This window comes from Talpa occidentalis, unplaced genomic scaffold, assembly GCF_014898055.3.
Source record: "Talpa occidentalis isolate TD23 unplaced genomic scaffold, MPIMG_talOcc4v2.1 talOcc4.13, whole genome shotgun sequence".
Classification (NCBI taxonomy): Eukaryota; Metazoa; Chordata; class Mammalia; order Eulipotyphla; family Talpidae; genus Talpa; species Talpa occidentalis.
Genome location: NW_023601322.1, coordinates 54,351,666 through 54,370,579, shown reverse-complemented (window position 1 = coordinate 54,370,579; position 18,914 = coordinate 54,351,666).

The window sequence follows — 18,914 nt, the reverse complement described above, 5'->3', positions numbered from 1 at the left end:
CTGAGTTAATCCCATACAGGCTTTGTGGGACTCCACCCCCACTCCAGACTAAAGCCATCAAGACATTGGAAGACAAATCCCATCACCACCAAGGGAGGGTGGCTGGGACCTGAGGGTGGAGTTGGGCAGCCAGGTTGGATATAAAAAACCAAACACGTGGGCCTTGGGGTCTCTCTGGCTCGGATCGCTCGCCTCCTGCTTCACCGCTCCTGGCTGGCGGCCAACTCTGAGAGCGCCATTTGGGATTCCTGATCGGCGGATCGGGTAGGACTCATTTAAAACTTTGTCTCCCACTTTTCTCCCAGAGCTGTACATTTCCTCATTTCCCTTCCCTTGTAAATAAACCTTTTATTAACCTTTCACGTGTGCCTGCAGTAGAGCATTGATAAGTCCTTTTAAGCGCGCGGGTGAGGACCCACAGTCAGGCACCCCGTTTTGTATCGGGGTTGCTCTACAACAGTTTGGCGCCCAGCGTGGTTTCCAAGTTACACCCGCGGTTGACCAGCCCAAATAACATTCCTTGCGTTGGTCACCATAAGCGCACTAGTTCTGCAGGACTAGCAGTATAATATTTGTCTCTAGTCCTGAAAGTCTGTTTTTTCCCTGTGCGTACAGCCCTTGTGGGTGCATTTTGACTCAAATATGGCCTCAACCATGAGCCTATACAGTTTCATCCCTAGCCTGAGTTTCTTTCAGTTTCCTTCCGGCCTGAATTTGAGTAGCCTTCTTCCATTAAATATCACACACCAGTTTCATTAATATAAATATTTGATGAAGCCTGGTGTATGGCACGTGATTTTACTATTGTATACATACATGGGTGGTTTACAAGCCATCCCTTTACAGACTGTGCTTCTGGGTGGTTTTTTTTGGTAATATGTGTAAGCACAATTTGCTACATTCTTGTTTCTGTGAGAGGTAGAAGTTCTACTTCACATACTGAGAATGTGCAACAACACATTCAGGCTCTTAACATAGCATGCAACAACAAATTCAGGCTTTTAACGTGGCCATACAACAACAAAATCAGGCTTTTGATTTAACTATTAAGTATAAGGGATGAAAATCGTAAACGTTTTTGAGTCAGCTTATCAAAGCATGCTGTATCAAGGTGCAACAACAAAATCGGACTTTGAGTCAGCTTTTAAAGGTATGCAGGACCAGATACAGGCCGCCCTCCATAAATTAGATATGGCGGAGGCGAAGGCTAGGCTAATGGTGCAGAGAAAGGATAGACCTTCCCCTTTCCATGAGGACAGCCAGCGAGCAGAGTTAGAAGAGGAGGAGCATCATATTTTAAATACTTTAAATACATCAGGACAAAATCCTCTTCCACGTGACAAGGCCCCTCCCGTGCAGACCCCTGAGGCTGCACAGCCTCCACTGCCCTCTGGGGAGGACACTAAAATGGCGTCTCCTCCCCACACTAGACTCGGCACCCATTTTGGCAGGAAGGATCAACCTGAGGCAGGGCAGTTTCCCCTTCGCCAGATGCCAATGGGTGGCTTAAATGAACATGGGAGACCTGCTGGGTACTTTTGGCCGCACCATCCGTTCAGTACTGCGGACCTCCTAAATTGGAGGAGCTCTGTTCCCTCGTACCGGCAGGCTCCCAAGAGGATGGCGAACTTGTTTGCCTCTATCTTGTCTCCCACCGCCCTAACTGGGCAGATATACAGTCCATGCTGCATACTTTATTAACGCTGGATGAGCAGAGGATGGTATTCAGGAAAGCCAGGGAGGAGGCTGACCATCTCCACCAACAGGATAGGCAGTCCCCAGAGCCAGAGGTTGTTGTCCCAGAGAGAGATCCTGGATGGGACCCTAACAATGGAGGAACGGCGATGTTGGATCTGTATAAAAAATGTTTATTGGTAGGACTGAAGCAGGGGATCCCCAAACAAAAAAACTTTAACAAAATATTGCAACTCGAGCAAGGAGCTAATGAGGATCCGTCAGAGTTCCTTGAGAGGATTATTCAAACTTACACTAACCACACAGATATAAACCCAGATGCCCCAGAAAATGCTCGTCTGATCACTATGGCTTTCATTACCCATAGTGCCCCAGACATAAAGAAAAAGTTAGCTAAGGTGGACGGCGTCACAGAGATGAGTCCGTCCCAGGTAGTGGACCTGGCATTTAGGGTTTATAATAATAGAGAGGACAGGAGACCGAAACCTGCGACTGTTTTCTTACAAAGAGAACACAGAACAGGGTTTCAGGGAAACAATAATGGACAGAGACGTGAACCCTAGGAAGAAATCAGTGTGCTTTCTGTAGGGAAGAGGGACATTGGAAGTACAGTTGTCCCAGGTTACAGGGAAGCGGCAGACGCAATAATTATAGAAGGCAGGATAGAAGACAGAGAACCCAAGATATGATGATTCACGTAGGGGTTACAGGAGGGAATATAGAAGGAGTACACAGAACCAGGAACCAAGGAGAGAGGGAAGAAGACAAATGTTAGCACAGAGTGGAGGCTCAGATGATGACAGGGAATACAGACAGAGAAGGAATCGAGAGCCCAGCACAGAGGACAGGAGACAAATGACAGCACAGGGTAGAGCCTCAGGTGAAGATAGGAGGGAATACAGACAGAGTAGAAGGAATCTAGAGCCAAGTGCAGAGGAGAGGAGACAAATGATAGTTCATGGAGAAAGTTCAGATGCAGAATAGGGGTGCCCGGGGGCTCCACTAGATCTAGAGAAGCCCATTAGAATAACCCCTCAGAGCCCCGGGTAACACTTGCTGTGGGGGATCGTCTCGTTGATTTCTTGGTGGACACTGGAGCGACATACTCAGTTTTGAATTCAAAATTAACTAAAATGAGCAAAGAGACTGCAGCAGTCACTGGATTACAGGAAGGCCACAACAAAAAGCCTTCCTGCAACCTTTGGAGTGCCGGCTAGGCACCACACAGCTCCAGCATAGCTTCCTATACATGGAAGAGTGTCCAATCCCTCTCCTTGGTCGCGACCTTTTAAGTAAGCTCAATGCACGATTATATTCTCACCAAAACATCAGAGGCTTCACCTACAGGTGCCTCCAGAGCATGCTCTGCGGTTCCAGATGTTGCTTACTCAAGATGTTCCACCGAAAGGTGAAATTTTACCTCCAGATATTGTTGAAAGAGTAAGTAAATGGGTATGGGCTGATGGAACCCCAGGACGTGCGAAAAATGCTGAGCCTGTAAAGATAGAAGTGATGAGAGGAGCAGAACCCCGAGGAGGAAGCAATACCCCTTAAAGGAGGAGGCCTTGAGGGGAATTGAGCCAGTATTGAAAAGGTTCCTTCAATCTGGACTCATTCGGCCCTGTCGCTCACCGTATAACACTCCGATTCTGCCAGTGAAGAAACCCCATACAGGCGAGTACCGTTTTGTCCAAGATTTAAGGGCCATTAATGACATTGTTCGGGATTTACATCCCACTGTGCCTAATCCCTACACCTTATTAACTGCCATACCTGGTGACTTTGGGTGGTTTTCGGTATTAGACCTGAAGGATGCCTTTTTCTGTATCCCAATAGATGTCCAGGACCAACCGCTTTTTGCCTTCGAGTAGCAAGACCCTAAGTTCAAGAGCACTCTCCAGTATTGCTGGACTGTGCTTCCACAGGGGCTTAAGAACTCCCCAACTATTTTTGGGGAAATACTGGCCAGGGATCTCAGGAAGGTTCAATTAAACCAGGGTGTCTTGTTGCAATACGTAGATGATTTATTGATTGCAAGTCCAGACTACAAATCTTGTCTGGAAAATACCATAGTGGTACTGAACCACCTGGCAGAATGTGGCTATAAGGTGTCACCCCAAAAGGCACAGATCTGTAAACAAACGGTGACGTATTTGGGGTTTGAAATTAGGAAAGGCAGACGGAGCTTGATGACAGAAAGGAAACAAGTAATTTCAGCCCTTAAAGTCCCCAGCAACCGGCGACAGTTGCGTGGATTTTTGGGTATGGCCGGGTTTTGCAGGATTTGGATTCCTAACTTTGGATTAATAGCAAAACCCTTGTATGATGCTCTCAAAGGCCTGGACTCTGAGCCTTTGTCCTGGACCTCAGAATGTCAAAAGGCCTTTGAAGAAATAAAAGTAAAGTTGATTTCAGCACCAGCATTAGGGCTTCCAGATCTTAGGAAGCCATTCAAACTTTATGTACATGAGAGACAGGGTGTTGGCCTTGGAGTACTAATCCAATTGTTGGGACCAGAAATGCAGCCCGTTGCATATCTGTCCAAACAATTGGACCACACCACTAAGGGATGGCCTCCATGTTTGCGTGCTGTAGCTGCCACTTGTGACCTCCTACATGAGGCGGAGAAGTTTACATTGGGTCAGCCCATCACTGTGTGTGTGCCACATCAGGTCTTGACATTGCTGGAGCAGAAGGGTGGACTTTGGTTGACTGCCGGGCGAATGGGAAAGTATCAAGCAGCTCTGTTGGACAATCCTAATGTGAAGCTGCAGGTTTCTAACTCCCTGAATCCCGCCACACTGCTTCCAAGCAATGCAGATGGACCTGAGGATGACACTTTAATCCACAACTGTTTAGAAACCATAGACACAGTGTATGCCAGCCGACCAGATCTGACTGACCAGCCTCTGCCAGACCCAGAGTGGGAGCTATTTACAGATGGCAGCAGCTTCATGGACCAAGGCCGTCGATGTGCTGGATATGCAGTGGTGACGCTCCAGAACACCGTGGAGGCCAAGGCTCTTCTGGCAGGTACATCAGCGCAAAAAGCTGAATAGCCCTGACCCGTGCATTGGAACTCTCGAAAGGTAAAAGAGTCAATATATTTACTGACTCCAAGTACTCTTTTATGATTCTCCACATGCATGGGGCCATTTGGAAGGAGCGGGGACTTCTCACTGCCAGTAACAAGGACGTAAAACACCCATTAGAAATCCTGGCCCTGTTAAAGGCAGTAGCTTTACCATCAGCTGTTGCCGTGATGCATTGTCCTGGCCACCAAAAGGGTGGGTCTGACATGGCAAAGGGCAACAGGGCAGCCGATCGGGTGGCTAAGGCCGCTGCCCGTTCTGCCCGTTCTGCCCTCCAGGGCGCACTCATCCCTCTTGTGGACCTGACTCAGTATGCTCCTGAATATACCGAGCGGGATGAGGAGAGAGCTCGTGCGTGGGGATTTACTGAGTTTGACCCCAAGCTCCACTTGGAGAGTAAACTCCCGTGGGATGATACTCCTCCCGGAGGCCCTGGTATATCCGGTGCTAAAACATCTTCATGAAGGATCTCACTATGGGAGAGATGCCTTATTAGAAACAGTGCGCCCATATTTGAAGGGTCCGTATTTACACAAAATAGCACAACGGATCACCAGAGGTTGTGAATTATGTGCCAGGAATAACCCCAAGACTGACTCCCACCCTAAAGCCATTGGGGTTCAATATCGAGGCAAGTGTCCTTTTGAGGACTGGCAGGTGGACTTTACACAAATGCCTAGAACAACAGGCAATTTCAAATATCTCTTGGTTTTTGTCGACACGTTCTCGGATGGGTGGAAGCATTTCCCACAAAGACGGAAAAAGGTTCCGAGGTTGCCAAACAGCTACTGAAAGAGATAATTCCTCGCTTTGGGTTGCCGGACTCTATCCAGAGTGATAATGGGCCGGCATTTGTCTCTGACGTCACCCATGCAGTAAGCAGTGCGTTACAGATAAACTGGAAATTGCATGCTGCTTGGAGACCGCAGTCTTCCGGGCAAACAGAAAAGATGAACCACACCTTGAAGAAAACCTTGGCAAAACTGTGCCAAGAAACACAACTTCGTTGGGACCAGGTACTATCCCTTGCCCTCCTCCGCATAAGAGTGGCACCTAGAAGTGGGCTACAATTAAGCCCCTTTGAGATTGTGTTTGGAAGACCTTTTCAGGCCTCAGTTCTGAAAGCCAGTCCGGAAATAAAACAAGATTGCCGGATCACGCAATATGTGAAACACATCCAGGAGGTTCTGGCAGTGATTCATAACTTTGCAACCTCAAGGATCTCTATGCCTCCTGATCAACCATTGCATCCCTTCAAACCTGGAGATCAGGTCTTACTGAAGACTTGGCAGAGCGGGGATGCTCAAAACCAGCTGTCAGAAAAATGGACTGGTCCCTATGATGTCTTGTTGAGCACACATACCTCTCTGAAACTTTCAGGCATAAAACCCTGGGTACATCATTCCAGAGTTAAGAAAGCCCTAGGAGGAACTGACCCAGAGACGAAGTCCCATTGGTCTTGTGAACCCATTGAGGACTTGAGGTATTTGTTTAAGAAACAGACAAAAACTTGAATATTACTGACTTCTTTTCCAGTTATTGTTGCAGGATACCCAAGGACTCACTTTTTCTGAAGAAACCCGAGAAAACTAACATGCTCTAACCAATCTTCTTCCTTTCAAAGTTTAGGAGACGTGAAATAACATCTAGGATCATGCATATGCTTCCAGTATTTTTTTTTTACACAGAAAGGCGTTCGATCTTGATTTTGGTATTTCTTTTTAACTTTTGTTTTTAACTTTGAGATTTTTTTCTCTGCTTGTTTTGTTGTTACTTTGGCCTATCAGTGAAACTGCAGTTGTATGAGATATCCCACGCGTGATACATGGTAACTAAAGAGCTCTTTGTGCCTATATGTTGTATGTCTGTATGTCCTTTCCTTGTGTCCTTGTCTTGACCTCCAGTGATTGACAAATTGGTATACATGGTGCCCATAGACGTTGGAAAAAAGAGTCTCCAGTTATGAGAAAAACTAAAGGTTATGGTTTCATTGTCAACATTGTGCTACTGAACTAAGCCGGTGCCTTCATAGAGATTGAACATTGTTGTTTCTGTTATTTTTCTGATATTTATGGCAAAGCTTCCCAGAAATCTAAATTCAAGTACAAATTTGGTAGCCTGTCATTTGGCTGATGCAAGGAAATATTGTGGAATCTCAGTAGAGCTCCTGAGACACTCCACAAAGTTTCTCCTTTTCCTCCTGGGAAAGGCATTAGATGAATTTGTTCTATTTGGCTCACCTAGTAGAGTAAAACTAGAAGGGAAGCATTGTCACTTGGGAAAACGGGTAATAACACCTTGACCTGATATGGATGTAAATTGTCGATGATGATTGTCACCTTGTAATATTGTATACCTCAATTGTTTAATATCTACAGGAATTGTTTCTGAAAATATAGGGAGAAAAGGTCTCAACAGATTCCTATTGATGGAACTGTTGAGAGTAAAACTTTTCTACTAAGGACTGAATAGACTTGGAAATACACCTCATATTTACTAAGTTTTCCTTGACATAATACTCATGATTTTTTTGCATTTTGTTCTAAATCCACAAAGTTTTATTGTTTTGGTGACCAGGATCTGCAGCAAGGTTGTAATTTTTTTTTCCAACAAAGCTAACTTGTGTTTGCATTTTCTCTCCCCTTGATACCAACACAGCATAAAAATAGTGGTAGTAATCTTTTACTACTTATCTCAGAGTCTGTTTTTGCATAACTTCCATAGAGATTTTGTTTAAACTGAAAAAAATTGGACATGAGTTTCATTGTGTGGCTTTGTGTGGAGTTCTTCCAGAAAGTTGAAACAGAGCTGAACCAAGAAGAGGAGAACCTGTTTGCTTTGTTCGTAGGGTTCCAGAGACCTCCAAAGAAGGTGAGGAAGCTTGCCTCCATTGGCAGGACTGGACAACCTGGCCAACGAAAAGTCCCTGGTACCCTCGAGAAGAGGAAAGCCCAGGTGGAGTCTGATGAGACCAACTTGTTTCAGAAGCCTACACGGACCGGATGTCAACAGTTCGCTCTGAATCCTATATGGAGTATTCCAACGAAGCCAGCTAAAAATTGCTGCTTAGTTATTCTGCCCTGTGATTTTATGCAAAAATAGGCAATATGGTTTAAAAGTAGATTTAGTTTGCAAACTTTTGCTATGCTGTTAAAAAAATTTGAGATCAAGGTTGAGAGAATTTGTTTTTACATAAGTTGAACCATTTTAAGATTTTTTTTCCTGTGATTTTGACATATCTGCTGTCTTGTTCTGGCTAATGCCTCCAGATATTTTTCTTTCGGCTGGGACTGATGAACTGTTTTTCCAGGAATGGAGGACTTTTGCTTTCCACAATGGACAATACCTGGAGGGATTCGTTTTCTTTCAGACTGGAACCCTGGAAAACTTTCATCTGAGACTGTATCCCAGCATCCATATGTTGGATCTTCATCACCATGGAAATGGTGGCAAAAAGTGAAAGGGGGGGATTGTTAGGGGGAAATGATGTCCTGAGTTAATCCCATACAGGCTTTGTGGACTCCACCCCCACTCCAGATAAAGCCATCAAGACATTGGGAAAGACAAATCCCATCACCACCAAAGGAAGGGTAGCTGGGACCTGAGGGTGGAGTTGGGCAGCCAGGTTGGATATATAAAAACCAAACACGTGGGCCTTGGGGTCTCTCTGGCTCGCGACTGCTCGCCTCCTGGCTTCACCGCTCCTGGCTGGCGGCCAACTCTGAGAGCGCCATTTTGGGATTCCTGATCGGCGGATCGGGTAGGACTCATTTAAAACTTTGTCTCCTCTTCAACACACCACTATCAACAATGGATAGATCAACAAGACAAAAAATAAGTAAAGAAACTAAAGCTCTAAATAAGGACCTAGAGCATTTGGGCTTAACAGACACTAAACCCAAAAAAAAAAACGGAGTACACATTTTTCTCAAGCGCACACGGATCATTCTCCAGGATCGATCACATACTGGGGCACAAGACAAACATCAACAGATACACCAAGATTGAAATCATACCAACCATTTTTTCTGACCATGAAGGCATCAAACTAGAAATAAACCATAAAAAGAAGGCAAGGAACTATCCTACCTCATGGAGATTAAAAACCACACTACTGGAAGACCACTGGACTAATGAGGAGATCAAAGAAGAAATTAAAAAATTCTTTGAATTGAATGACAAGGAGGACACTAATATCCTAAATGTATGGGATGCAGCAAAAGCAGTAATAAGAGGAAAATATATAGCAATAGAAGCTCACATCAAAAAACAAGAAAGAACTCAAAGAAACAACCTAATCTTGAAGCTCAGAGATCTAGAAAAAGAACAACAAAAAAAACCCAAAACCAGTAGAAGAAAAGAAATAATAAAAACCAAAGCAGAAATAAATGAAATTGAAACTAAAAATACAATCCAAAAGATCAATGAAACCAAGAGTTGGTTCTTTGAAAAAAATCAATAAAATAGACAAACCCCTAGCCAGGCTCACAAAGGAAAAAAGGGAGAAAGCACAAATAAACAGGATCATAAATGAAAGAGGAGAAATCACAACGGACACAGCAGAAATCAAAAGAATAATCAGTAACTACTATGAACAGTTATATGGAAACAAGTTCAACAATCTAGAGGAGATGGACAAATTCCTACAACTCTACAATCACCCAAAGCTAGATAAAGAAGAAATAGAACACCTAAACAGACCAATTACAAGCAGCGAAATTGAAATGGTAATTAAAAACCTCCCCAAAAACAAAAGCCCAGGACCTGATGGATTTACAAATGAATTCTACCAAAGATTCAGAGACAAATTAGTGCCTATCCTTCACAAACTCTTCCAAAAAATTTAGAAGGAAGGGACAATACCAAACACGTTCTATGAAGCCAACATTACACTAATACCAAAACCAAATAAGGACAACACAAAAAAGGAAAACTACAGGCCAATCTCCCTAATGAACACTGATGCAAAAATCCTCAATAAAATTTTAGCTATCAGAATCCAACAATGTATCCATAAGATAATTCACCATGACCAAGTAGGATTCATTCCAGGGACACAAGGATGCTTTAACATCAGAAAATCAATCAACGTTATCCAACACATCAACAAAAAGAAATATAAAAACCATATGATAATATCAATAGATGCTGAGAAAGCTTTCGACAAAGTGCAACACCCATTCATGATAAAAGCCCTTGAAATTCTTGGGATACAAGGAACATACCTCAACATCATAAAGGCCATCTATGACAAGCCAACAGCCAGTATCATCCTCAATGGTGAAAAGCTGAAAGCAATTCCATTAAGATCTGGAACAAGACAAGGATGTCCACTCTCACCACTGCTTTTCAATATAATACTGGAAGTCCTAGCCAGAGCAATAAGACAAGAGAAAGACATACAAGGAATCCAAATAGGAAAAGAAGAAGTCAAACTATCACTATTTGCAGATGATATGATAATATACATAGAGAACCCCAAAAACTCCACAGAAAAACTAATTCAACTTATCAATCAATTCAGTAAAGTGGCAGGATACAAAATCAACACGCAAAAGTCAGTAGCCTTCCTATACACAAACAATAAATCTGAAGAAGAAGAAATAAAAAAAAAATCCCTTTTATTATCAAAACAAAAAAAAAATCAAATATTTGGGAATAAATCTAACAAAAGAGGTAAAGGACCTATACAAAGAAAATTATAAAACACTGTTAAAAGAAATAGAAGAAGACACAAAGAAATGGAAAGACATCCCCTGCTCATGGATTGGAAGAATAAACATTATTAAAATGGCCATCCTACCAAAAGCAATATACAGATTCAATGCTATTCCAACCAAAATTTCAATGTCATTCTTCAAAGAAATAGAACAATTATTGATGAAATTCATATGGAATCACCAAAAACCCGAATAGCCAAAGCTCTACTGAAAAAAAAGAAGGAAATGGAGGCATCACACTCCCAGACTTCAAACTATACTACAAAGCCATAATCATCAAAACTGCATGGTATTGGAACAAGAACAGACATACAGACCAATGGAATCGAATAGAAAATTCAGAAATAAACCACAGATTTATGGTCAACTAATCTTTGACAAAGGAGCAAAGACTATGCATTGGAGCAAAGAAAGTTTGTTCAATAAATGGTGCTGGGAAAACTGGGTTGCTACATGCAAAAGAATGAAGCTTGACCACTACCTCACACCATACACAAAAATCGACTCAAAATGGATTAAAGAACTAGACATAAGACCTGAAACCATAAAATACATAGAAGGAAATATAGGTGAAACACTACGTGATTTGCATATCAAAGACATCTTTACAGACACATCACCCAAAGCAGTGATAGTGAAGGCAAAGATAAACAGCTGGGACTACATCAAATTAAAGAGCTTCTGCACAGCAAAAGAGACAATAACAAAAACAAAGAGAAACCCCACCCACTGGGAGAACATTTTTGCACCCAACACTAATGATAAAGGACTGATCACAAAAATCTGCAAAGAGCTGATGAGACTCAACAACAACAAAGAAAATAAACCAGTCAAAAATGGGCAGAAGAGCTAAAAAGAAACTTCTCTGAAGAGGAAATGCAAATGGCCAACAGACATATGAAAAAATGTTCAACATCACTTGTCATCAGGGAAATGCAAATCAAAACTACCATGAGATACCATCTCACACCAGTGAGAATGGCACATATTGAAAAAACTAGCAACAACAAATGTTGCCGAGGATGTGGAGAAAAAGGAACTCTCCTGCAGTGTTGGTGGGAGTGCAAACTGGTCCAACCACTATGGAGAGCTGTGTGGAGATTTCTGGACCTACTAAACATAGAGCATCCATATGATCCAGCAATTCCACTCCTAGGTATTTACCCAAAGGACACAGAAACATCAATTCCAAAGAACACCTGCACCCCTATGTTTATAGCAGCACTATTTATAATAGCTAAGCTTTGGAAACAGCCCAAATGCCCAAAAATAGATGACTGGATCAAGAAGATGTGGAACATATATACCATGGAATATTACTCAGCATTCAAAAAAGATAAACACATGCAATTTGCAGCAACATGGATGGCGCTGGAAGGGATCATGCTCAGCAAAATAAGCCAAAAAGAAAAAGAAAAATACCGGATGGTCTCACTCATAGCAGGAATCTAGAAAACTTAAATAAGGGATCAGGAAAATGAATAACTATAAGAAAGTGAAAATCAAAATCAACAAAAAACTATGAACCAGAGACACTTTTTGGGGGGTGGGGGCCGGGAGGGGAGGGATTGGGGTCAGAATGGGGCATGTGCAGTTGTATGGGGGAATATAAAAATAAAATTTATTATTAAAAAATAAATAAATAAAATAAAACTTTGTCTCCCACTTTTCTCCCAGAGCTGTACATTTCCTCATTTCCCTTTCCGTTGTAAATAAACCTTTTATTAACCTTTCACGTGTGCCTGCAGTAGAGCATTGATAAGTCCATTTAAGCGCGCGGGTGAGGACCCACAGTCAGGCACCCCGTTTTGTATCGGGGTTGCTCTACAACACACACACGATCATCCTGACTACATCAACGGCTGTCAAGGTCTTGGGCAACACGTCCTGGCATCAGCTTTGCAGGGTCAAACCGGTCCCTGTGGACAAGCAGTATGTATGCGAGTGCTGGGCCCAACTCGGGTACACGTCACTGCGCCCCTGGTCCAGGTTCCACTCAGCCTACAGAGCAGAGGCTCTCTGACTCTCCCTCCTCTGTTTCTAATGCCATCACTTCAAGCCACTTCCCTTTCTTCTGAGCCTCAGGCAAGGTATTAGCACTCACAGGGCCTCTGATCCTAACCTTATTTTTTTCCTTTTTGCCCCATGCTTACTGCATTTCATCCAACACTGGATCCAAGACTCGCCCCGTAGCACCTTTCACCAACTCCTCCACCCATATCCTCGCGTCCCTGCAAAGACCGAATCATAACCAGGCCTGAGCCCCCACCCTGGTCTTCGCCCCCGTCCAGCAGGAAGTAGCCAAAGAAAGAACCGTCGCCCCTTTTCCTAGCAACAAAAGGCTGGTATGAAAGGTCGATGCAGGGGCCAGGAATGGGGAAGCCCACATACAAACACCAAGATGGCCCTGACTCCAGTACCCCTGATTCCATCAAACCGAAACTGAAGCCATAAGCAGGAGAAAACAACTCGGCTCCACGAAAAAACAACTTTGTTCCCCCAAGCCTGTTTCCCCCGCTACCAACCCAGTTTTCCTGCCTAACCTCTCCTCACCCTATGAAATAACATCTCCCCCCACAATGGGCGTGACTTCAGGGACCCCCACCTTGGGTCAGCAATGCTCGCCTGGGGCACAATGAATGTTCCCTTCCTTTGAGACAGTTTAGCCTGGCTCCCCTTTTCTTTACCGCGTCAAACCTTTCATCTTGGTGCCGAATCCTGGAAGGCTGTGTTCCCTGGCGCCGGGGCTGCCTCCCCATTCCTGGGACCTCTCTTCTCCATTGCAGACACCTCACATCCACCACCGGCCTTGATCCTTGGGTGAGTCACCTGTCTGACCCTCCTTCCTAGGAGGCCCTCACCCCTGGTTACCCGGCTCCTCTCCTCACCCCCATCCTGGTCGACTGTTCCATAAACCGCGGGCCTACGCCAGCCGACCCCCATTGCTCCTGGTTCTGATTTGGGGATGCCCATCCAGTCCGGGTGTCCCTTTCTCGTGCGCTCCCATCTCTCCCTCCTGCAAACCAGTTGTACTTTCCAAGTCTCCAGTCTCCTCTCCCTCTTCGCCCTCTCTGGACCCCTCTTCTGCGTTCTCTGATCCTCTAGATGTTCAGTCTTCACCTTCTTCAGCTCCCCAGGCCTGCCCCCACTTCCATCTCCCAGCCAGCACACCTGCTCTCACAATTGTCCTCTTTGTCTTCTTAGGGAGGTTGTGGGGACCAAAGGAGTAGGTGGAGTCCACAATCCTTTCCCTCTGTCTCCCAGATTGAAAAGCGTCTCGGTTCTTTCACTAACGACCCCACTACCTACACCAAAGAATTTCGTTATCTTACCCAAGGTTACACCTAAGTTTACACCTATAACCTTCTGTGTCATGATTACACGTTATCCTCTCTTCCACCCTGGCCTCTAATCAAAGAGAACGTGTTTTTCAGTCTGCTCGAGGCCACGCAGATCAGGTCCACTTCACTGACACAACCATGGCCCCAGGCCCTGAAGCAGGTCCCCGCCAGGAACCTGGCTGGGAATCCCAGACTGACACTGACGCGGGTCGCGGGGGCAGGGCTCGCTGCCTCTTAGCTGGGCTCCAAGCAGCAGCCGGTCTCCAAGGCAGTTAATTTTGACAAGCTGCAGAATATCACTCAGTTCCACCCCGTACGGAGGAGTACGGTGACTACAAACAGCGATGAAGAGCATGTGGCTGCTAGATCCGTTCATAAACCTACCCGGGATGGGCTGGTTGTGTTACAACTAGCGTAGATGGCAGGACGGTTCAAAGCAGGATGGCTCTATGCAGACAAAACCCTTTGGAACCTGGGGAGGGGTTGCCAGGTGGCCGGCCACGAGCAGATGGTGCTCGGTGGCCGACCTCCTCGCCCAGTGGGCACCTCCCCAGGAATGGCCAGAGGTAGATGGATCCCGGGGCAGTTGGAACAGGCCCTGTATGAAATAGAAGAAACCCTGAGTGGATGCGGTGCCCGCGAGGTGGCAGGAGCAGTGGGATGGGTGTTTTCTCACAGCTCTGCGACAGTCCAGGCAGAAGGAGCAATCTAGAGTCCAGCGAGTATGGGATGAGATGCGGGAAGAGATGCGGAAACTGCAACAATGTTTGAGGATTCTGGAGGAAGACGTTCGGAGAAACCAACCCACCATTCCGGAGGTGCCAGACTCCAGCTCAGAAAGGAAGGAGAGGGAGGCTGGCCCTTTGCCCGAATCACAGCCGGTGGTGGCAAACCAACCTGCGACTCCAGAGATGCCAGACTCCTCCTCAGGACAGGAGGAGAGGGAGGCTGGCCCTTTGCCCGAGTCCCAACCGGCGATGGCAAACCAACCTGCGACCCCGGAGATGCCGGACTCCTCTGGAGAGGAGGTGGAGGCTGGTCCCACGCTCCGGGCCCGCCGAGTGGTGACTCAGAAATAAAGCGGCAGCCACCCATGGCCCCGGGGTGGGGGGTCAGGCTGCTGGACCACCACAAATGACAGACTTTACTACCTATCTACCATACACCCAGGCGGAACTGGTGGACTTGGACAAACAGTTTCCAACAGAAACCAGGGGAACCCTTGGCAGCCTGGCTGCTACATTTGTGGGGCCTGGGGCTGGATGGGATTATTTGCACGGCACAAGTGATGGAGATACTGGCCTCCATGACTTTACACCCATCCTTGCGACAGAGGCTACAGAACAGCCAGCAGTATGGCCAGGGCAACCACACCACCGGGAATGGATAATGGCTGCCATATGGACAGTCTGGGCTCATGCGGGAGACGTGCCGGACACAGTAAGTGGATGGCAGATGTACGCCGAGCTGGTACAGGTCCTTTGGGAATTGGGGATGTGGTAGGCCATGTTTAACGTGAATACCCGTGGTCCTGATGACGAGCGTTTCACAGCAGGGATGAGAGACTTGGCATTAATGTCCCCTCAAAATGTCCCCTCATCCTCATTTGGATCCCTCATGGCAGTTCTAGCACCCCATGTGGGTCGTCAGCTACACGATGCAACAACAATGATAGCCAGCTTGGGTGAAGTTGAGAACTGGCGCTCTCAAACTCAGAAGGGAATACGGGTAGTTGTTGAAAAGTCAAAAGGAATGCCAAGGAGGGAAAGGAAGACTCTTGGCATCACAGAACTTATTAAAGTCACCCATAACTAAATGTGGACAGATTTAGCGAGAGCAGGTGTAGATAGCAGTAAAATACACGCACAGCCCAATCTATATTTGTTGGAATTATGGCAGCAGCTGCAAGAAGACCAGAGGTTCATGCCCATGAGAAGGACTGCTGCTCAGGGGGAGCCTGGAAAAGCTCCAGGCCTCAGGCACTTGCCCTGCACCTGGAAGACCACTTGCTGCCAGCCCCATCCTTGAGTGATGGCCTGATCGCTTTCAAATAGGGTGAGGGCCAAGGAACTTGTCCACAGGGGACGAGCGGGGACCGGAGGCCACATGTGGAGCTTGCCATCCACTGGTCCCCAACTAACATGCAAAGGGTTTTAGCTCTGGCAGACACAAGAGCAGAATGTACTCTGCTCTATGGAAATCCAGAAAGATTTCACGGGTCTCCTTGTATTGATGGCTATGGAGGCCAGAGTGTCAAGGTGACAGCAGTGAGACTATCTCTGGGGATTGGGCGATTACCCCCCAAAAGAGTATAAAGTATATGTATCGCCCATCCTGGAGTACATCCTGGGGGTGGAAGTACTACGTGGCTTACGGCTAGAGACCACAGCCAGAGAGTTTCACCTTAGAGTGCGTGTGGTAAAGGCAGTGGTGAGAGGACACGCTAAGCATCTGTCCACACAACTGCCAGTCCCTAGGTGAGAGACTCATACCAAGCAATATCGGTTGCCCGGAGGCTACAAGGAAATTACGGGCACAATATCAGAACTGGAGAAAGCGGGCATTGTGCGTACTTCCCAAAGCCCCGACAATTCAGAGGTGTGGCCAGTGAAGAAGCCCGATGGCTCTTGGCGCATGACAGTAGATTATCATGAGTTAAATAAGCTAGTTCCCGCCTTGCATGCTGCAGTGCCTTAGGCAGCAGATTTGGTGGATCATCTGCTGGTGCCAATGAATGTCTTTTGCCACTAGGTTGGTACCTCGCCTGGACTAACTTGTGTTCTGTTGTATTTTGTTGTTACACTGTGATGTGTACTATTCACTTTTGTGGGCCATGGCTGCATTGTTTATGTTTGCTAAGAAACAAAATTGTCTCTATGTAGATGGTCTGGCAGGAAACCCTGAGGGGGTGGATTGTAGGGTAAGGTAAAAAGCATCAGGCTTTTCTGCCCTCCCGCCATTAGGAGAGATGACGGATCCCTGCGGGCCTGAACGCAGGCCTGATGGCGGCACCTGGAGTAGGGTGGGGGTGCGGTGTCCAGGGTGGAGGAGAGCAGTGGAGTGTGCAGAGGAGAACGGTGACTACAAACAATGGTGAGGAGCATGTGGCTGCTAGAACCGTTCATAAACCCACCCGGAATGGGTTGGTTGTGTTACAGCGGGGTCCTGGGGTTCTGGCCCTTCGTTTGCAAACAGGTTTTAAAACTAACCCTTGAACCCCACCAGGCTTCGCCTATTGCTGACCAGGGCTGCAGACCAGCCCAGGCTTCCTGGCCCAACAGCGCTGGGTGGTGGACAGACCCTCTCTAGTTTGGCATCAGACTCATTTGACGACAAAGCCTGACTGCTGCTGACTGAGTACCCCATTTTCTCTTGTTGCACCTGTACCACCACTGGGTCCCCAGCCTCTGCTGTTTGCTGGGTCTGAGATGGATCTTGTACTTGATGCTGCAGGTTATGACTTTTTTACGCCACTTATATATCCCCCACATGGCCAGAAGGTAACACCTTCCAACAAATTGTTATTCTCCTGATATAACAAATCTTGGTGCCTTTAACCTTTATTTTCTTTTTGCAACAATGAGTTATTATTTATCTATAATTCCCGAATGAAACATTCACAATTTTTTTAAAGGTTTTTTTTTTTTTTTTTAATTTTTGGGTAGAAGTACTGGGGTGAAGGCCAGAGGTACAGGGGGTGGGGGGTGGGCGCGGAGGGAAATGGTAAGAGAATCCACCAGAGACAGAGTAGGAAGCAGAATAGGCGGATATACTGAAACACATTGCTAATGGGAGTAGTGGGCAAGATGAGGAGGTCTGCTGCGCCATGTGGGTCAGCTCCCTGGGCCAGGATCCACTCAGGCTGTTGCACTGGGCCTTCTCGGTGGTAGTGCTGAGGCTTAACCCCTAGGCCACCAGAGAGGCCTAACACCCACAATTTTTAAAGAATCAAACTTGCAAGAAATTGTTTACTGTTACGTCATTACCATGGATTAAGTATTCTGACCATCTCACTGTTCTTGCTAAAGCTGAGAGGATACAGCAAATTATATGACAACATAGGAGAGTTCCCAAATGGCTAGATTCAACTCATTATTAGTGTATGGTCCACAAGCTGGCTTATTTAGGTGCTACATCTTGGTCAATATCTGGACAATTTCTATGCATGATGATGACTTTTGTATCGTCAAATCTTTTTTAAAAAATATTTATTTATTTATGCATACAGGAGTTGGGGTACAGGCCCGAGATGCGGGGTGTGAGAAGATTCACCAGACACACAGCAGGGAACAGAACAGGCAGACTGACTGAAATCCACTGCTGAGGGGAGCAGCAGGCAAGACAGGAGAGGTCTGCCTCACCATGTGGGTTTCTCCCTGGCTGGCCAGGGATCGAACTAGTGCTGCAGAGGCTACGGATAGCTTCATAGTGCGGTGCTTAACTCCTTGTGCCACGAGGCCCTGTATCTTGAAATCTTAAGGCCATTTATTAATGGCTCAGCTCAACATACACACCTTCACCTCTTCTTTGACTATAACTCTGGGCAATATTTTACATTGCGGGATTGGATTGGAGGCTCATTTAAAAATTCTTACTCCTTTCAAGGGAAAGGCCCACAGATATGTGAAGAAGGAGTCAGAAGAAAAGCACAGCAGCCAGCAGGGAATGGCCAAAATGAAAAGTTATTCCATGGAGAGGCTACAGAGGTTGAGCAGATTATTTCCCAATTATTAATATTTTTTTAAAAGATTTATTTATTTATTTATTTATACAAGCACTGGATATAGTCAGAAGTGCGGGAGGGTGAGAGAATTCACCAGAGCCAGAGGGGAGAGCAGAGCAGGCAGAAAGACCGAAGTACCCTGCTGAGGGGAGCAGCGGGCGGCAGGAGAGGTCTGCGTGCCATGTAGGACCCTCCTCTGGTGGAGGGGGAGCAGCCGGGGATCGAACTGGCGCTGCAGAGGCTGCAGGCACCTTCCCAACCCTGCGCTCAACCACTGCACCACTGGGGAGGCCCTATTAAATATTTTTAATGAGGGAAAATAATCTACATCCAGCCGGGAGAT